General features: G+C 38.1%; 1 long non-coding RNA gene across 4 annotated transcripts; it reads left to right on the top strand.

Moving 5' to 3' along the window:
- Nucleotides 1-7,974: 7,974 nt before the first annotated feature.
- LOC138114786 (uncharacterized) lies at nt 7,975-19,132 on the top strand. Of its 4 annotated transcripts, none has more exons than XR_011152805.1 (4): nt 7,975-8,249; nt 17,251-17,427; nt 17,727-17,862; nt 18,967-19,132. It is a non-coding gene; the product is annotated as an uncharacterized lncRNA (long non-coding RNA). The 4 variants fall into 4 exon arrangements; XR_011152804.1 differs by having other exon boundaries at nt 7,975-8,088; XR_011152808.1 differs by lacking the exon at nt 7,975-8,249 and adding an exon at nt 16,238-16,268.
- The last annotated feature ends 685 nt before the right edge of the window (nt 19,133-19,817 follow it).

Genomic DNA, 19,817 nt, shown 5'->3' on the forward strand with positions numbered 1-19,817 from the left:
TTAGATTTCCTAACTGCATTCAGATGTGGAAAGGGATAAAGTGATACCAGGCATGTGAGCTAGAGCAATACAAAAGATTAGCTATCAGAAACCTTTTGGGGCTGTTTTTGACTCCTCCAGCTTGGCTTTTGTGATTTGGCTTTTAAATCTTAATTGTGCAGGGGTGATAAGCCCAGATAAGTCGAGGTGATAATGATAGTTTTAAAAAACGTGCTCTGACATTGCTTGCATGACAGCCTAATCCAAAATACAGCAGTAGCTCTCTGTAATCTTAATGGTAAGTGTTGACTTTATCCAAGCTTACAATTACAAATCCTCATTTAGACTTAAGAGAAGATTGCTACAAAGGAAAAGCTAGTGACCTTAAACTTTTGTACTCTGAGCATGTATAAATGGCTCCCTCTATTTCAGTGTGATTCCTGTATATGAAAATAACAACACTCAATATCTCTTTTGTTGCATTACTAAATGATGACTGATAGCCCTTACATCCATTATGTGGCATTTCTCACTATTGTTACATAAATTGCCTCAACTTTTTTTGGTGCTATCATTGATTGCTGACTGCTTCCTTGTTAAACACTGCTGAGGGCAATCTGTCAAGGACTTGCATGATAGTGCTGGAATGTTACAGTGGTGAACTGATATAATTCTTTTAAAATTTCACCAGCTAAATATCTGTTTAGTCATTTTTAGTGCAGTAAGATCATTTCAGAGAACTGATTTCAGATTTTCAGAGAACTGATTGCAGATTTTTCAGCTGAGTGTGGAATTTGATCTATTTAAGGAGGACTAAACTCAAAGCACAATCAAGTTCACTAATTACCTGTTCTTTGCACTATTGCCTGTCCTTAAGTCTTCCCTAGAGAAAGGTAAAATCAAGCTATTTGTGTTCTTGGGGAGTGGGGGCAGTTAGCAGTCAGTGTTTTGAAAGGCTCCACATAGAGAAAAAAGTGGTCTTTAATTCAATTAGAGCATGGATATTCAGACCTAAATTTAAGGCCCATTTCTGTTAAAAAAAACCCCTAACATTTGTGCAGATGAGCCTCAAGTCCTGCTCCATAAGGTTTTGGAAGTTTTTCCATGGAAATGTAGTCAGTTTTATGCTGTCCTGTTACCTTTGAGCACATGCACATCACATTTATGTGTTTTGTTCTTACAGTGACCGGGCTTTTTGGATGTCTGTAAAATATAACCTGGAATTCTGCTGGTTTCACTGCAGAATAAATTAAAAGATCTCAACTTTCTTTAGAAACAGAAATGCTTTCACTGTAGGAGTTCCTGACATCTTGAAATTAATTCTCCCAGAATGCAAAAGAAAAGGTTTTAAATATTAAAAAGACATAGGAAAAAATCAGTGGTAATATCAGAACAAAATTTCAGTGGGAGCTAACCTGCTATTTAAAGCTAGTGTGTCTACTTTGAATTTGCATTTTGAAACAATGGCTTTCATTTCAAATGTTCTTATTGAAAAAATGTAACATCATTTACATTGTGGCTCACAGATATTTTTTGTGCAGAAGATTTTCAAACAAAGTATTTCAAATTGTTTTACTGGAGGCTGAAGAGCAACAGGGTGCAAGCCCTAAGGTTCCATTTAAGCCTGGAGCCTGAAGTGGCTGAATACTATAATTTTAAGCATATAAATGGATAAGTGCAGGTTGGCACTTCCTTCATCTCCAAGTGTGAAGGACATACGGCTTTGGAACTTGATTCCACAAATATGCCTTCACTTAAAAGAAACTCATGTGAGCCCTTTTCCTTAAATGAAATTCTAATGAGCAGAACCAAGGCATAAGAGATTAGTCTTTCCCACACAAGCCAGACTGAACCTAGGAAGAAGAATCATTAAAATAGTTTATTATAGTAAGTTAATATCTTAATCTATTAACAGATTGTTTTGTAAAGGGAAGAACATGAAATTTCATAATTCTCTGACAATTTATATATGTAGCAAAGAGTTCAATGAACTCAGACAATGACACAAATGTACAGTGACACAAATATTCTTATGACAGTACTTATATTGGGGTTGTATTTTTTCCCTTGACTTCTACCCCAAACAGTTCCTGCTTTATTCCAATGAGTTTTTATGAGAATTATCTTTTGTAAGAATAGTACAAGAGAGCCTCTAGCTCATTGATTTTGTTTCAAAACCTTTAACAGCCTTCTAGTTCAGTGCTTTTCTTTTGCACAATGCAAAAAAAAAAAAAAATTAAAATATTATTTGTGCTTCACTTTTTTGTAACTGAAGGAAACCAGGCAACAACAAATTCCCATTTAAAAACGGTTATCACAAATAGAGAAGCAATAATTATTTTTCATGACTTCTTGACCTATTTAATCAAGTCCCTACTGCCGGAAAAAAGATCTCATTTTCGACTTGCACTTTTCTTTATTTATCTCTTATGTATTTATCAGGTGGTTAATGTTAAATATGCAGCTTATTCCTCCTTAGAGAAAAGCAATATTGTTTTAGTCACAGGATAATTTAATTTCCATCAGTATTTTAACTTCAATAGATGCAGAATTTTCCTGAGGAATAGGAAAAAATGCTACTTAAAGGAAATGAAGTTTTGCTATTGACGAATCAGGAAGTACCACACATTAATTCATGGCAAAATTAACTGAAGTATCATAATTACTATGGATCAGACTTTAAATTCATGCCAGAATTTAGAAGCAGCTGTGGTAATTAATGTGGTACAACAAGATGTCTTTTAAAAATTGCGGGGTTTTTTTAGCTGAGTGGGAAAATGCTTCAGCTAATTTTAAAATGTAAGAAATATGTTGTAGAGAAATAATGTGTTAAGCTCTGGTTACTTTTTGTTATAAAGAAACTTCAAATTTTTAAATGTCTAATCTGTTACAGTAATTATTTTATTTAGAAGATGATTTTTTACATGGATTCTTGTAGATACTTAATTCACAGGCCATTACAAGGACAGGAGAGCATAACATGGGTGGGGTAATGGACAGTGTTAAATGTTGGCATTGATGATGCAGTTTTCCCTCACATGAGATATTGCACCATGGTCAATGCAGCCTAATAAATTTTGACCATCTGGTGGTATTAGAAATGGAGTTCCCTGCCATAAAAGAGGAGACACGTGGTGTGAGAGACTTCATTTGCCTGACCACAGTTCTGGAATTAAAATTCTTCCAAAGTAAGTAATTTTTAGAGATGCCGTTCACATAGTTTTGCTATGTTCCACATAGGGATTTTTTTTGGTTTTTTTTTTCTTCCTTTTTGTAGCACAAAATGGATTCCTTCTACCCCAATGGTCTTATCCTGGAAGGAATATCCCCTACTGATCCAATCTCTCTACATTTTAAATGCCCGGGTTGGAATTCCTATATATTTTTTGATAAGAACCATGTAATCTGGATAGAAAATTGTAAACAGTAGTAAACAAAACTGGAACCATGCTGTCAGGTAACTCATTGTGCTGTCTCAGTTTTGTAAGAGGTAAAACTCAGGGGAAATCTGAATTGGAAAATTACATAGTTTTGAAAAAAGGAAAAAAATATATATTTTTTTTTAAAACTTCTCAAAATTGATTTTTTTTTCCTTTTATACCCCAAAGATCCTGTGCCTGTAGATTAAAATGTGATTTCTTCATATGTCATTTGCCAGGAATTTTGACAGACATGCCCAGATAGATTCACGTCTCCTTATGTCTTATTGCATGAGCACTTATCAGCAATTGCTTTCAGTAAAATGTATTAGGTATGCCTTTTAATACTCTGACAGTTAATAAATTCTCAGTTGATTCAGGGACTAGAAGTGTTTGTTCATGTTTGAAGATTAATAATAGGTTAAAGTCTGTCATTTAAAGAAAAAAATTCCTTCCCTCCCCATTTTCTTCCAGCCCCTAAACATAATTCACTCCGTGGTGTGTGATAGTTTTGAAGTTATACTTGAAAGCATGATTACAAAGTGTTTAGACTAGTGACTTTGGGCTTTGGAAATTGCTGCAAAGGTTTAATAACTGAATCAATTTAATCTAAATTTAGCATCCAGTTGTGGTTCAGATCATGGCTGCACACCCTGCTGCAGGACAGTGTTTGGAGAGGCAACACAGCTCTGAGTGCCCCCAAAAGTGGCCCAAAGCTTTACACTGAGTCAATTATCTCTGCAACAGCCTTGCTGTTGAAAACCTCCTGGCTCTTGAGCAAGGCTGCAGAGATGTGTTGAGACTGCTTGGTTCAGGAAGGGCTTTGTTGCAGCCCCCAGCCCAGGCCATAAGCAGGGTGGGTGATCAGCGTTTGGCTGCCACGTGCAGTCCTGTGTCCTCTGTCAGTCACAGGCTGAGGCTGAGGCACAGGGGAGCACAGGCACTGCTCCATCCTGGGTGTGATTCCTGAAATGGTTAACATGCATATTCCTGGTTCCCTTGTGGCACAGACCTGGAGATCTGTGATGCTGTTTTAATTCATTATTGATTGTTAAAGGAGACTCATGACCTGTGAACATCAATATTAAAGGCTACTTGTAAAATTAGGTACTGTCATGAGGAAGAGAGGTTTGCCTCTGTTCAGGAGCTGTTATGCAAGGAAGAGCAATTGCTAGGCTTTTGTTTATTTCTAACCAAAACCCCACCAGGATTTATGCAACTCAGTGTATTTTCAGCAAAAGTTGTGAAGGAGAGAGCTGAGGAAGAGTGGCTTTCTAAAGCAGAGACAAGTTCTAGCCTGTTAGCAGTAGATCTAGAGGTTTAGGTCTTCCTCCTCCTCACAGTTGTTTGTACCAAACACCTTCCATCACCCTACTCATGTCTGGGAATATCAGTACACAGCTTTCAAAAGTTTAACCTGCCTATTTATGTATTTAATTCATCTTTCAGCTTCAGTCTGCAAATATGTAGATAAGTAGAAAAGAAATAGCAGCTTGACCCAACACCTGTGCCCATGACCTCCTTGCCACATGAGCCCTGTCTGAGGTAAGGTGGGGGTCCTTTTCCCTGTTTAAAGGTGGTTTCACACTCTACACTGAACCGGGTGGGTGAAAATTTGTCATTCCAACAACACTAGCATGAAAGAGAGGATCTGTGAGAAGCCTGCTTTGAAACTGCAATTTCTGGTCTTCCTTCCCTCAGTTTTTGTTAATTTGGTGCCCTTTCCTTATATATCTCTAGGGGAGCAAAATATGGGTCTGGTTGTATCCAGTATTATCTCAGTTGCTTAATTGTTATGTCATTTATTGTGCATGACACAGCTTACTGGAATTCAAATGACCACCAGTAAACTTTCAAATAGATTGGGTTCTCCAGGTGAGCTGCTATCCTGAATGAATTACAGTGGGTGTTCATGGTAGTCATGGAACTTAAACTGTGGGAGAAAAAGGATATGAGTAAGGCTCCTAATTTGAGCAGTAATACAAGAGATAGCAGTGGCCTTTTGTGACTCATAATAACATGGGTTATGACTTCAGGAAGCAACTAAAAGCTGTGGCTCAGTCCCAGAGGGTTAAGTTTTCCCACTGCTGCATATCCTCACACCAAGCCATCTTTAATCTTTTGGTGTGAATGACAAAAGAGTAAATTGCGCAATTCTGTTGTTTCAGGATGAAATGTGTTTAATGATACCTTGACCTGTGATCTCTGGGATGAAAGAAAATTAGGTCAGTTATTAATTTATGTGGGGTTCTTTCCTTAAGAAGTGACAAAAAAGCCCTCTTTAAGTTTGAATTATTTCCTTTTTGTTCATACAGTCAGTGTTAAATGAGAGAAGTAATTTGACCAACTTGTTTTCAATTTCTCATCAAAAGTAAATGAAAGTGCAGATTGATTCTGACTTAAATAGGGAAAGAGCAGCATTCAAATTTTTACTTAGTTTTTTTGATTTGTTTTCTTTTTTCATACAGGATTGAATAAATATTAAAATGTACTTTTGTACTAAACACAGACTTTTACATATAACTTTTTTATTCTCAACTTTACAACTATATTTTGCAGCTTTGTTTTTCTATTCACAGTCCAAAAGAGAATCAGACAAAATGTAGTTTTCAAGCTGGCAGAGCAGGCCTACCTACAGCTTTTCATTGAGAGATCATAAAAGTCTATCAAAGCATGAACTCTGCATCCTTTTACAAATATTTTATTTTACTCACTTCCTGTAAGCAAAATATGCAAAACAAAATAAAAAATGCTCATCAAAATGAAATGTATGCTATTGAGTCATAACTGTCAAACGAGCAGTTCTTTCCTTTTGATGATTGAAATAATTGACTGTGCTAAAATGAACATTCACACGTAAGTGGTGGTTGCTACAGGATGTTCATTTCAATTATGACCCTGAAGCAAGACACCAAGAGATAAAGTGACCTGGGTTTAATAGGTTTTCATCCCTCCCTCTCCATGAGTACAAGACATCAGAGCACTGCCTAATATGTGCTTTTTAATTTAAAGTTTGTGTTTGGTAATTTTGAGCAGCTCCTTTCTCCAAGGCCAAAGCTCCAATCAGTATAGTGAGCTCAGACCAAAACTGAAAACTGTGCCTATACTTGCTGCAGCTCTATCTGTGACTTTTATAGGCTTTGTTTCCTTTCTCTGAGCCAGGTTTCACCTGATGTTTATCTCCTATTTAATTGAAAAATATGTTGAGGGCAGGAAAAAATGTAGCCTTGCACTAACAGTCATTTCCCAAGGCCACCACTTTGTCCCAGTGGAAAGGCAGGTATCCTCCAGAGCTGAGGGCTGTTTGGGTTGGGTTCTTGGCACCCAGCAGAATTATCTGAGTTGAGCAGATCAGAGGATAGAAACTGAGCAAGGAGCTTCTGCTCTTTGGCCACTGATGGATGTCTTTGTTCACCTATAAAAAAAGCAGCCCTTTGGAGAGCAGGACAGGAAAATCATCGAGTGCAGTATGAGAATCCGACAGCACTGGGGAATGAATGGCCCTTTTACAGTCAGGAGATCCAAAATAAACCTGCAGCTGTGCAGCCAGGAACTCCACTGTACAGCAGCAAGGAACACAGGACAATTCAGGGCACTGTTCCACACCAGCCTTAATCCCATCTAACTGGCGGCTCTCACACATTGATCTCCCCTCTAAATAAATTACTTTCCCATTGGATCAGTGAGTCATACTCCAGAAACAGAGGGAATGACTAAATCTAATATGAGGAAAGGGTGAGGAACACGTCAGTGGAGTTAAGAGGGGAAAGGAGACAGAATTAAACCATCACTTTTGGCAGTGACACACAGTTTGATGAAATTAGGCACAACATGAAACTGTGCCTCCAGAGAGCTTGGGTAAATTGGAGATCTTTTAGAAAAAAAAAATAATATGAAGCCTCTTGGTATGAGGAGTAAGTAATAGTTCAGTTTTGAGGCATTTTTACTAAAGGGAGAAAAATAATACAATTTTTTTAGTGAAGAATTACATCTTGGGGGAAAAAAAATATTACCCATATCAGGCTAGAAATTTTACTTTTCCAGGGGGATTTTTACTAACACCTGACCTGTTCAAGCAGTTTAGCTCTCATTTCCTATCAGTTTAGGCTGACCCTGACATACATCTGCAACAGCTGTTTCTGAATTTTATCAAACTGAGTTTAGTAAAGGTGAATGTTAATTTGTTGTTGTTGTAAATAGGCTCATACAATATTTAATGTCCTGTTTGAACTCCTTTTCTTCGTCTTCCCTATTCATTGCTTTTTGCTGCAATTCTTGCTCTCTGGAAGACCTTCACTGTTTCATTTTTGTGCCGTTTTATTTTTTTCTTCATGGCACTGTAGGGTAGCAAGGTTTTTTATATCTCAGACCTTTTTCCTGCAGAGGGACAGCACGATCCATCCAAGGCTCCCATCCATCTGGTGAGGCACAGACAGCAGCTGACATTGGGGCAGGTTTGTAAGTAGAGCACTGAGAGCAATTAGCATTTGAATTAAAGCTACCTGTGGATAACAACAGGTGATTACCCTATTTAACAGCTGTTAAGTGGTGTTATTTGCCAGCTATAGACCACAGACTGAGTGAGTTGTATGCATACAAATGGGAGTTACTGTGAATACAAACGAAGGACGTTAATTAAATAATACTTTTTAAATTGCAATTGTGAAATATAGAGGTCGACTCAAAACAGGTAACCGGTAGCAAAAGAAAGGGGTTTGGAAGTGTTTTAGAATGCAGGACAGCAACTTCATAAGGGCTAAACTGTGTTTTGGCGGTCAGCGTTTTGTTCTAGAAGCAGAAAAGCAAAGCTTGCTATTACACTGATTCAGCTTCTGGCAAAAAGAGAAAATAGTAAGAAATTAAAGCACATAAGATTATTTTCTCCTTCTGTTTTATCTCTGCATTTCCAACAAGGCTTAATCAACCTGAGTGTTCTTTGAAAAGTACAGCACTGTTCCCTCTGTACATGCCCACTTGCCTCCGCGCATATGTGGGAGAAGCTGCTGCGCTACCCCGCTCCCTTATGTGCTGGGGGCGGCTGAATGTCTTTTTTGAACATTTGTGTAGCATATGGCTGTGCAACGTCCTCTTAAATCCGTGTGGGGTCTGTACCACGGTTCTGCTTCGTGTATTGCTGCAGAATATCTTACTGACTCTGGCTGCACCTTTTCTGCAGACTTTCTCCTTTGCTCAAAAGTTTTTCCTGTGAACCCCTTCTCCAAGGGCATGGATTTTCAATGACCTTGTTTTAAGACCTCCCAAAGGCACGTGAAGGGAATGTATCTACCAAGAAAGGCTGATTAGATTTCTGCTTTGAGTATTTGCTTGCACTCTACAAGCAGAATTATTTTATCAGTGATGATTGGTCTCATCACTGCTCCAGGACTGCCGGAGTTCTGTGTAAGTGCAGCTGTCACAAATTACAAGATGAACTTCTTCCCTGTGGCACAATTATCTATTCAGTTAAAAAGCTCTCGTGACTGGTGTGTGCACATTTTCATTGCATTGAATAGAGGAGTCCAATTAATACACATAAAGATGTAAGAACTCAGTGCTTCCAGAGTACAGGAATGCAGGATAAATATTACAGCTTAGAAGGGATCACTGTTTTTTATTAATGAGAGCTGCCTGATTAAAGCATTTGCTGTTCTAGGTATTTAAACTGAAACTAAATGCCTGTTAACTGTCTGATTCTGGCCAATTGCACTCTACATCCAGCTAGAAAATTATGATACTGACAACCTTATTTAACTGGAATTTGATGTGGTTCAGAACGGAATCCATCTGCTATTAAGAGGCTCATAATGACTTACAGAATTTTAAGTTAAAGCACCATAACCCCTCCATCATAGCTGCACTGCAGATGGCTTGGACTGTTTACAAATAAGCCCTATGCCATCAAAGCAGTTATTTGAATAATGTTCAGTGAGGGCTGGTTATATAAACACCTTCAAGTATGTCCTTTTGGTAGGGTTGCTCAGGGATCATAATCTCAGTAACAGTGATGCTCTCCCATTCTTCCCTGACTTTAGGCCAGAGACAAGATCCGTATCTGAGGGCAGACTCTTTTTATAGATGTAAAATATACATTGCTCCTCTTTTCTTCATTCTTTTGATATCAGGCAGGAAATGATATATTTTTTGCAGAAAGCTTCCTGTCACAAGAATCTTGAACAGTTGCAGAAATTTGCTGCCAACAAACCAGTACTTTCTAAAGCCACCCATCCTAAAATAGTGCCAAATTAGCACTAGCACACTAGTACCACCACTTTTCAGCAAGTCCTGAGCTTTTGTGCTGGCCAGTTTATTTAACTTTATTTTACAGCTGCAGGACACTTACCCACTGTGTGCAGCATGCTTGCTCTCAGCACCTGGGCATCTTGACTTGTTTCAAGATTAGTGTGATAAGCACCATTTATCTTTTTTCCTTTTGCCTCCCGTGTTGGGTGATGGGTATCTTGGGTGAACAGGAGGTCTCCAGCTGTAGGAAGAGCAGTAACATAATGAAAAGAGGCGAGTACTGAGCACAGACAGGCCAGCTGAGATAGGCAGGGTATAAGACATGCTGGTCCTGTATCTGGGAAAGAAAAGCCTTGCTAAAGCCCCAGGATAGCATTCCTAAAGCAGCTCTCCATGGGGAGCATGTGGCTCTTGACAGTGCCTCCCCATGGCACGGTGGGATCGGTTGAATCCATCCTGCCTTTCTGATGCCTCCTTCCTTCTAATCTATATCTGACAGGATTATTTCACACAATACAAACCCAAATGTGTCTATTTAAAGATAACCAGATAAAGTAAAAATATATCTAGAGACAGCTTGAGATTTTTTTTTTAATTAGAAAAGAATAGTTTAAAGTGCAGAGAGAATAACAGTGTGTTCTCAATCAGGGACAGGCATTAGCTTCAATATCTGATTAATCAGTGTCTAAAGTGAGGATTTTGTTGTTTGGTGTAGACTTAAAGCTGTTCCCTACCCAGGACAGAAAGTCATTTGTCTCTAAAACTCATGAGACAAAGGAACCCTCAAAATAAACTTGTTGTCTTGCAAAAATATGTGAAAGATTTTTTTTTAGAAGTACAGTGTTTCAACACTGTGACTGATAAAAGCTCTTAAAAAGATTGTCATTTCTGTCAGCCATACATCCACATGACCTGCAAATGTGCAAAGCTGATTCATAAACTTAGTTTTTTCTTAATTATGACATTAGGCTGCAAGGGAAATTATAGTGTGTTGTAAATATTTTGATTTGCTCTCTGTTGTTGTGTTTGGCACATCTATCATGAGCAAAATATAGAAAATGCAGGTTCATATTAACTAACAAATTACTAATATATGAAAGAGATATGGCAGTGGTGGTACTTTATTAGAGCCGCAAATCTTTTTTTTATTATTATTTTGGCTCGAAAATCTAATAAATAAAGGATGAAAGAAACATTAGCTAATTAAGGTCCTGCATTGTGATGCTAGAACTACTGATAGAATAGCTATTTAACAAGATTGTAATGAATGTTCAATTGTTACAGCTTTGGAAGGTGTTACACAGTGGTTTAATATATTATTTCTTTTTTTTCATAATTTCTTTAAACAATGCTTAATATCAGTCATGTTTGTGTTCAGTTGTTTCCAATATTTTACAGGAAAGAAGAAGGCTCCAACACAGGTTTTCATTATTTGAAATTTACCATCCCAATGAGTTTGATAAGTGAGAAAACTAAACCTTATTAAGCCACTGCTTTTTTTTTCACAATGGTTATAATAAATAATTCTAGCAATAAATAAACTAAACTTTGTTAGTAAATAATACAGGGAATGCATCAAACTGAGGAGGATTAAGTGTTCCTTTCAGAATAGAGATGCATTCTTCAGTGTTCAGATGCCCAGGGGTAATGTTTAATTAACCCACTCAGTTATAAATTTGTGCAGACAATTCTTCATCATTATAAAACCCATAGTGGAAAATGCTTCAGAAATTATCCTCTCTCAGACCCCAGCTAATGTTAACTTGCCAATTGTTTCATCAGAAAACCATTGCAAATAAGAATGGTTAAGGGTTCTGGGGTCCTTGGAATATTTTTATGTTCATTTGCTGCTGGTCTATGCTATCAGAGACTTGTCAAGCAAATCATCGTCTTGTCCAGACTCACGGATTGGTTCTAGATAGTTCTTCCCTTCCCTTCTTTGCTCATTCTGCACACGATGCCCTGCCCTTCCTGTACCCAAGTGCCCATCAGTGAGATATTTGCTATGGATACTCACACCAGACATGGCCATCAGGGCAGAGCTGTGCCACAAGAGCACAACCTGGGGACATAAACCAACTATGAACCAGACGTGTCTTGGCCATTTGGTTGATTTTTGATATACAAGACTACACCAAAGTTGTTGCCATAATTTGTAATTACCCTTTGGATAGTGTGAGCTGATCATGTTCACATGATATGTAACTGTTGACTCTTATTAAAGCAGGTTTAATATGGGAAGGAGGTAGACAGAAAGAGAAGAACTCTCTTGTGTCCACTTGTTGCTTTCCTGAACTACCTAGAGCCCTCTGTTTAAATAAAATCTAATCCAAACTGGGCAAAGTGCATTTGGTGTTCCCTGTTGCAACCTTCCAGAATCTTTAAACCATCAGCTCTTGTGGTTCACTGAATACCTGAATGAATTATTTTCAACTGATTTGGCACCTCTTCAAAGGAACAGATGGTTCTGTCTCTACTGCAAAAACAATAACTGCAGCAACAACAAAATAATCTGTGATTCTTTCTGGAACCTATTTAAATATAAGGGAGAGCTCTTTGACCATCTTACATTCTTGACAATTACCTCAAGGAAGAAATATATTTCCAAAGAAAATCACATGATAATTTTCTAAACAAAGTATCATATCTATGGAGCAGTTGTCTGAGACTGAGAGAGACTGAACTCTTATGGATGAGTTTCTAATAGTACCTCCCCAGCAGTACAGCAGCTGGAAGGAGAGAGGTTTTGAAAACATGGTGTTGAGGGACTTTACCAAAGCTAAAAATAAACTAATATATGTTACAAAGAAAATGGTAGAAGAAGAAGAAAATGAGGACTAAGCTCACAGAAGCACAAATTATATGATTAGGAATATGCAGCAAAAGCAGAACAGATTTCAAATAGCCAAAAATTGTCCAGACTACCACCTACTTTCTTTTAGAGAATGTTTTTACTGGTCATGGTCTAGAAGTGCTTGTTATAAACCAGTATGCAGTACATTTTTGGAATGGGATTCTCTTGAATTTGCCTTTTAGTCTCTAATATTTCAGCATAGGAAAAGCAATATAATTGACAAAGTAATTTTCTGCTATTATTGAAAAAGAAATAATCAGATATATAAGATTAACATTAGGGATAAAGCCATAAATAGTGCTCATTGTATTAAATACATGCTCTTTTGAAAGTTTTAGGGGAATAGATATATAAAAAAGTGACATTCATTAAAAAGAAAACCTTTCCCTGTACAGACTAGCTGTCAAACATTAATATGAAATCTCTTTTTTTTTATACATTTCTATTTTTAAATCCCAAGTAAATTCTGCAGAATATTACTGTATGTTACAGAAGAGATAATCTTCTGCATACAAAGACCTGTGCCAGTGTCAGTTTTCTGTCTTTTCTAGGCAAGTCTAATTATTGGGATTGTGCTACAGAAGAAATATTTGGAGAGCTACTTTAGCTGAGGCAGTACTTAAACACATTTAGTTGCTGTGCCTTGGCTTTTCAGCTGCTTTTAGCCTGTGCTGTCCCTTCTGTTCAGATGGTCAATAGAACGGGGAGAGGATCCTGCTTAAACTCAGCATGCTGAGGACTTGTCTTCTGATCATTTTTCAGCTAGATTTGACTCTTGATCTAGGCCATTGCATGGGTCTGATGATGAGAGTGCTGCATGTGGGGGGGGAGTAACTCCTAATGAGCACAGAGCCTCTAATTTAGCTCTGCTAGAGAGTAAATGCATGTCAGGCTATGGCTGGCATGGATAAATGTGTTTCTTTTCTCCTGAGCTAGGGAGAGCCAGGCTGCATGAAGGAATCTTTGCTGGAGCCCAATGGATGTGCATTTACACTGACGGAAAGGCTTTGGGGAAGTGGTCTGGGTGTCGAGGTGGCTCTCTGAGGCAGATTGCTCCAACAAGCAGGCTGACAGGGCAGGCAGCTCCTGCAGTCTGGCAATAAATGTGGTCTGTTCCCTGACTAAGGTACAGCTGGTATTTAACTGAGGGGTTCGAGAGCCCTGAACATCTGTCAGAGAGGCAAACAGGTGGAACCCAGCTGTGGCCACAGTTGCTCTTACAGTTCTTGGATTATATTAAAACCTATGAAAGGCTCCTTAGATTCCCTATGGAAAGCACATTCCTTGTATGTTAACATATTGCCCTCAGCCTGTAGCCTGGCCCCTGCTCAGGGAGGGTTTCATTTTCTGTTTACACAATAAAGGCAATAGCAAGGAGACATGGAAGCACCCCTAGGTTCTAAATAATTATATTTGCTGAAAGTACACAAGAAGCTTGGCTGCACTCTCAGCACTGATCTGACGGATTTCTGACAGCTGCTTTACCCTGATGCATTGAGATCATTCTTGCAGTGTTCACAGGGAACTTACAGGGATATTTTTTTCCTGTGTGATGAAAATGATGGCAACAATTAGCAGTCAGCAAACAGCCAATGGCATGATTACAGACACAGGTAGTATTTTGAAATATTTTGTGTGTTGAACAGAGCAATTTTATTTTCCTTAAGTGCTACTTAAACATTCCTTACATTCGAACATTCCTGGGGGAAAACAAAGCATTATATAAGAAAAAGTTTAAGCATTATATAAGAAAAAACTTAGTGAGATCAATACAGCTCATCTGTTTACATGATTCTGAGGAGGATATGTTGGGTAAAATGCTCTGGGGAAAAGTTCTTTCAGTGAATGTCAAATGATAGAACTTCTATTTCATAATTAGTCATATTTAATTGCTATGAGACCTATATTTAAGCTTACTTTAAGAATCTGTTTTTCTATGGTTTACTGAAGAAAGACCAAAGATATTTTACACACGTGACTTGAGAAAAAAGGTTTTTCCAGGACATAGAAAAGGTGATGCAAAATAAAATGCCATTTTTGTCCTCCTTATATATTCAGTGGTTGACAGTTCTTAGTTTTTTTTATTTGGTACCTTCTATTTTTTGTCATTTTTCTCATTCTTCTAAATGAGTTGTAACTTTCAACCATTTTGTTGTCCATCAAAATCAGAAAACAAAGAAATCTTACCAAGTGAAAACTTTTGATTTTCAGTGCTGCCTGTTCTGCCATTCTTAGTTCAGCCTCAAATTTAGGATCTCTCAGTGGGAGAAGATGGATCTTTGGTGAAGACTGACTTTATCACAGCTTGACAGCACTTCATGATCTGCCTTAGTTTTATTGGCTTTCATGTTTTGTGTTTGTTTAGCTCAAAATTGAAAATAAGTTGAAATTTCAAACCAAGTTGCAATCAGAGCTGTAGGACAGCTCTGTTGTAGAGTACTGCACGTTAAACCCATTTTGCTATATGAATTTCTTTTTTTTTTAAAAAAAAAACAACAAAACAACAAAACTTTCAACATTTGACCTTGCTGCTAACGATGATGGTGGACTTGAGGCTCTAAGTGCCTTACTGAGAACACTGGAAAATGCACATGGATAGCCAAATTGAAGGGGAAAATAGCTCTGCAGTCAATCTCTCTATGAGACAGCTGAGGCTGCTGGGAATCACCTGTGTAGGCACAAGGGTTTTCCATATTCATAGAACTATGGAATAGCTTGGGTTTGAAGGGACCTTAGAGATCATTCAGTTCCCACCCATGGTCAGGGACACCTTCCTCTATCCCAGCTTGCTCCAAGCCCCATCCAACCTGGCCTTGGACACTTCCAGGGATGGGGCAGCCACAGCTTCTGGGTAACCTGTGCCAGCACCTTGCCTGTACTGCTTTGTAAATAATCCAGTCTCCCTAAAATCCTGCTGAGTTGAGAAGTACAGTTCATAGAAAAGGAGTATTGGAGGAATGATTTGTAATTCAAAAGGCTTTGCATCAGTGCTGGTTTATTTCCTGGAGTCAGGAAGGCTCTTCTGCACAGGTGTGAAAGGTCCTGCTGTGTCTTTGGGTGATGCTGTGAAAGGTCCTGCTGTGTCTTTGAGTGATGCTGATACACACGTGGGCTCTTCCTTTTGGTGGAATGGGAAAGCTCTTCACTCACCCTCGGTCTAGAGGGTTCTCAAAGCTTAGCTTAAACTGCATTTTACTGTAGCCAGTGCCTGTGGGATTGTTTTAATGGAAATTAGCATCAGTCCCTTACTGAGGGTGAAGCAATCAAACAGAGAAAGGTTCAAGAAGAGAAACAGACATGTAGAACTCTGAAATAATATAAAAGTATTATTTTTTTTAAAGTAATCTTTAGAAGTATTCTTTTTTCTGTTAGGTAATAACAAGAACTTTCTCTTGTTTTGATCTGTTGTACCTCAGCTTTAAAAGAAAGGTCTAACAATTTTCTTCCCCTTTTTCTTAACTATTCCACAACCCAAGTTGTACAGGCTTTTCAAGGTCAAGTGTGCTTTCATGCCTTCAGCATGTTTCTGTTAGGGTGCTATGATGTAGGACTGTGTTTAGCTGATAGTCTTGGACAACTCAATTTGTTGTTTGGTGTTTTACAGAGATGTAAAATGGGACAGTGACATGTCAGGTACATGGCAGGTGTGTTCTGAAGATTTGTAACTAATTATCTGCAGGAAACCGTGGGAACATCATAAGAAGTTTCATGTTTAACTTTTAATGTGTTGCAGATTGTTGAAGGAAATAAAGGGGACCAGACAGAAGGGCAAGGAGGTGGGAATTTCTGTGATGAGTACTGCTGCTTTCACTTGTCTATGCCTGCTTTGTGTCTTGCCTAATTAGCTCGTATTTAATCTCTTGGAGCAAAGACTTCCCAGCTACAAGTTTGTCCATGACAATCACAGTGAGATCCTGCTAGGGGACTGTTCCAGCAGTGATAACTGTTTTCAGTGTCACATGTCTTTTTCTTTTTTTCCTAATGAAAATGCACAAATTAAAGACCATAACTGGGATGTTTACAGCTGCAACATGGTGAACAAACAGATAAGGTAATTTTACCCCTTCTGTTAGTTACCAAAGCAACACTATAAAGATCCTTTTAATTTAGTTTAGTGCTGTGAAGATTAAAGCTTAATTAAAATGGTGATATTAAAAAAAAAATTGAAACCTGAAACAGCATAGGAAAAATAGCAAGATGTAATTATGGTCCACTGAATGCTTATCACTTGTTATGAAGCTTTAGAGAAGAGGCATTTTTTTCTCTCTATTGAGAATAATTTTATTCTGATCATAAATTTGAATGACCGGAACAACCTAGGATCATAGCTGTTTATAAATTAATAAGGACAGTTGGAAGGAATGCGTTATTCTACTCATAAAAAAAGGGGATACTTAGTTTTCCTTTGCTGGTACATTTCCTAAAAAAATTCTCTTTCATAGTCATGAGGGAGAAAGACCCTATGAAGACAAAAGAATTTCGTGTATTCCAGTATTTCACACGGCTCGCATAGAAATTCAGCTATTTAGTATTAAATGATCTTTTGCTTTCAAATTGTTTAGTAAACATACCCTATTGTGAATTTGGAAGGTCTTAGATTTTCAAATGGTTTTAACTGGCACCACTTCCTTTTATTAACAGCTACACTGATTCATACTGGGCAAAAAGATATGTGAAGGACTCAATGTGATATAATTATTAGAGATTCCTCCAGAATTATGACTTTTGTTGGCTAGTTAAACTTATTTTTTTTGCCAGATTCCTCCTAACGAGTTTACAATCATTGTGGGGAAGCCATACGTTTGCCCAGTAGAAGGCAAACCAGGACATGAGACAATATTCTTTCACTGCAAAATTCCAAGTAGGAATCTCTGCCTATGAGAAAGCAGGAGCACTGGAGAAAGAGCAGTTCCAGCTTGTCAGCTTTGTTGAGAGGTATCTTTCCACATGCTTCCAGAAGTGAGCTGGTGAGATGCCATAGCTGGTGCTCTGGAGAAGTAGCTCCAAATACCACAGGACTAAAAATGCCCTTTTACACACTCCCTCTGTTCATCTTGCTCAAGCATTTTAAAACTATCGTTAACTACGTATCACACATTACTTCTGGGCACAGAATCATTAGCAAAATGAGACATTTAGCCTTGCATCAAAGCAGCATTATATTTATACTAGACAGTGATGACTGCTGTTGAGACAACTCGGCCTGGTGACTTAACTCTGACTTTTTGCCCCAGGATGCTGTGGAAAGCAAAAGGCCACTGGACTTCAAGAACAAACTCATGGAAAATGAATCCACTGAGATTGCTGAAACTGTGTCTGGCCCTGGATGTCTGTGTACTGCAAAGGACTGGAGGATGAGGGAGCACACAGGTGATGTATTTCATCAGTCTGCCCTGTTCCTGGAGTCTTTCCTGATAGCATGTTTCACCCACTGCTGGAGAAAAGATATTACGTTGCCTGTAGTTTTGGCCAGGTCCTGTACAACACTTCTGCTACCAAACAATTCTGGCAAACAAAAATTTTAGGTTTAAAAATAATGCCTTTCTTTTCCTAAACAAGGTGCAAATGAATTCCCTGGCTTTCAGGCTGTCATATACATACATACATGCATACATACATATATATATATACGTGTGTGTGTGTGTGTTCTCCACAGGTCTGCAACTCAGTTATTTCAGGGTACATTTTTGTTTTGGTTAGCAAGTATAAATCTCTCTGATGGTGTGTTATAAATCTCTCTGGTGCTGTTGCTGCAAAACTTAAAACCCTTTTAACCAGGTAGCACTCCAGGAAACTCTCCCACACCCACCAGTTTGGATCACTGTCTTTGAGGAACCATAGATAATGGGCACATGAAGGGCTATACAATTTAGTATCATCCTGGAGCAAGAACAGTTAAAAATTATAATCAAATATAATTGCAGTCTTAAGAAAAGTGAAGTATTTTTCTTCACAAAGAATTATTAGTCTCTTATATATGTTTTCAGAAAAAAAAAAAAGCCATGGAAATTTATTCTAGAATGCTATTGTACAATTTACCCTGTCAGGGGCTCAGGCTATTTATGTTTTTGACTGCACTGTCTTCACTAAACTTAAAAAAATATATCAATTACCATGGTAACCACTGCATCACACAACAAAACCTTGTATACACCACTTAGATCTTTAAAGAGGCAGAGTCTGGGATGAAATGGTAGTCTTCATTTTTTAACAATAATATTTTTCTTAGCAAATGCTTCTTTTGTTGTTTTATCAATAAATTATAAATTTGCATTTAAAAACAGCATATAAAAAAGAGCATCTAAAATAATTTTGTCTTAAGAATGTTGAATTTATGAGAGCTGTTCATGCAGGTGAGATCACTGAGCTGTAAGGGATGCTAGAGAATGGGTGTGAGATGACGATACTCTTTAGTTCTGTCTTTCTGTTAATTCTCCTATGCACTATTTCTTCATTTTACAATTTTTATTGCAGTACAGTGGAGATGTCACAAGAAGGTCACACTGGCCACATATATTTATATATGCTTGCCATATATTTGGGGCTACAATTTCAAACTGATTTTTCCAGGTAACCTCCTGTGGAAGAAAAAAAGTGGAAGCCATTCCCTCTGTCTCCAACTTTTTAATAAAGCTTAATAATTTCATATGAGAGCACTTGGCCCTTTGATAATGCTGCTCATTTCTCACCTCTCAGTTCACATGGAACACCCACATCTCAGAGCTGCTCTGTGTGCAAGTAGGAAGCGTCACAGGGAGCTGACATAGGAAAGCTTGGAGGCAGAGTGCTGTTGGTTTGCCTGGCTGCTGCTTTGGGCTCTACCAGGGCTGTTAGAGAGCATCAGCATTTCAGAGCTGGATATTCCTGTCTGCATCAAACAGCTGGGGATGTATTCCGGGTAGCACCAGTGAGTTATACAATTATTTTTGTGATTCAAACTAGATCTAAGGCAAAGAGCAAGGAATCCTATCTGACATCTGGGAGAAGTCTGACATTTTGAATTAGTCCCATGCATTCCATTGAAGTGCCATGCACTGTGCCTGTGGCTTTAGAGTGTGACCATAGCCTTCTGCCATATCATGCAAAGTTTCTGGCAAAAACTCTCTGTTGGTATAGCCCTGGTCATGCTGGAATCAGTTTCCCACTGAAATAAGCAGAATCTGAGACTCCCTCTCCCTGCACTCTGGAAATTCTTCATTTTTCTGGTAAGCAGAGATGTTTACTAATATTTAGCTTTCAGCAATTTTTTTATGACTGAATTATAAAACCAGGAAATATGAGTTTATAATGAAAATGACAGCACCACATTAAAAATAGCAGGAGCA

Source organism: Aphelocoma coerulescens, chromosome 9 (assembly GCF_041296385.1).
Source record: "Aphelocoma coerulescens isolate FSJ_1873_10779 chromosome 9, UR_Acoe_1.0, whole genome shotgun sequence".
Classification (NCBI taxonomy): Eukaryota; Metazoa; Chordata; class Aves; order Passeriformes; family Corvidae; genus Aphelocoma; species Aphelocoma coerulescens.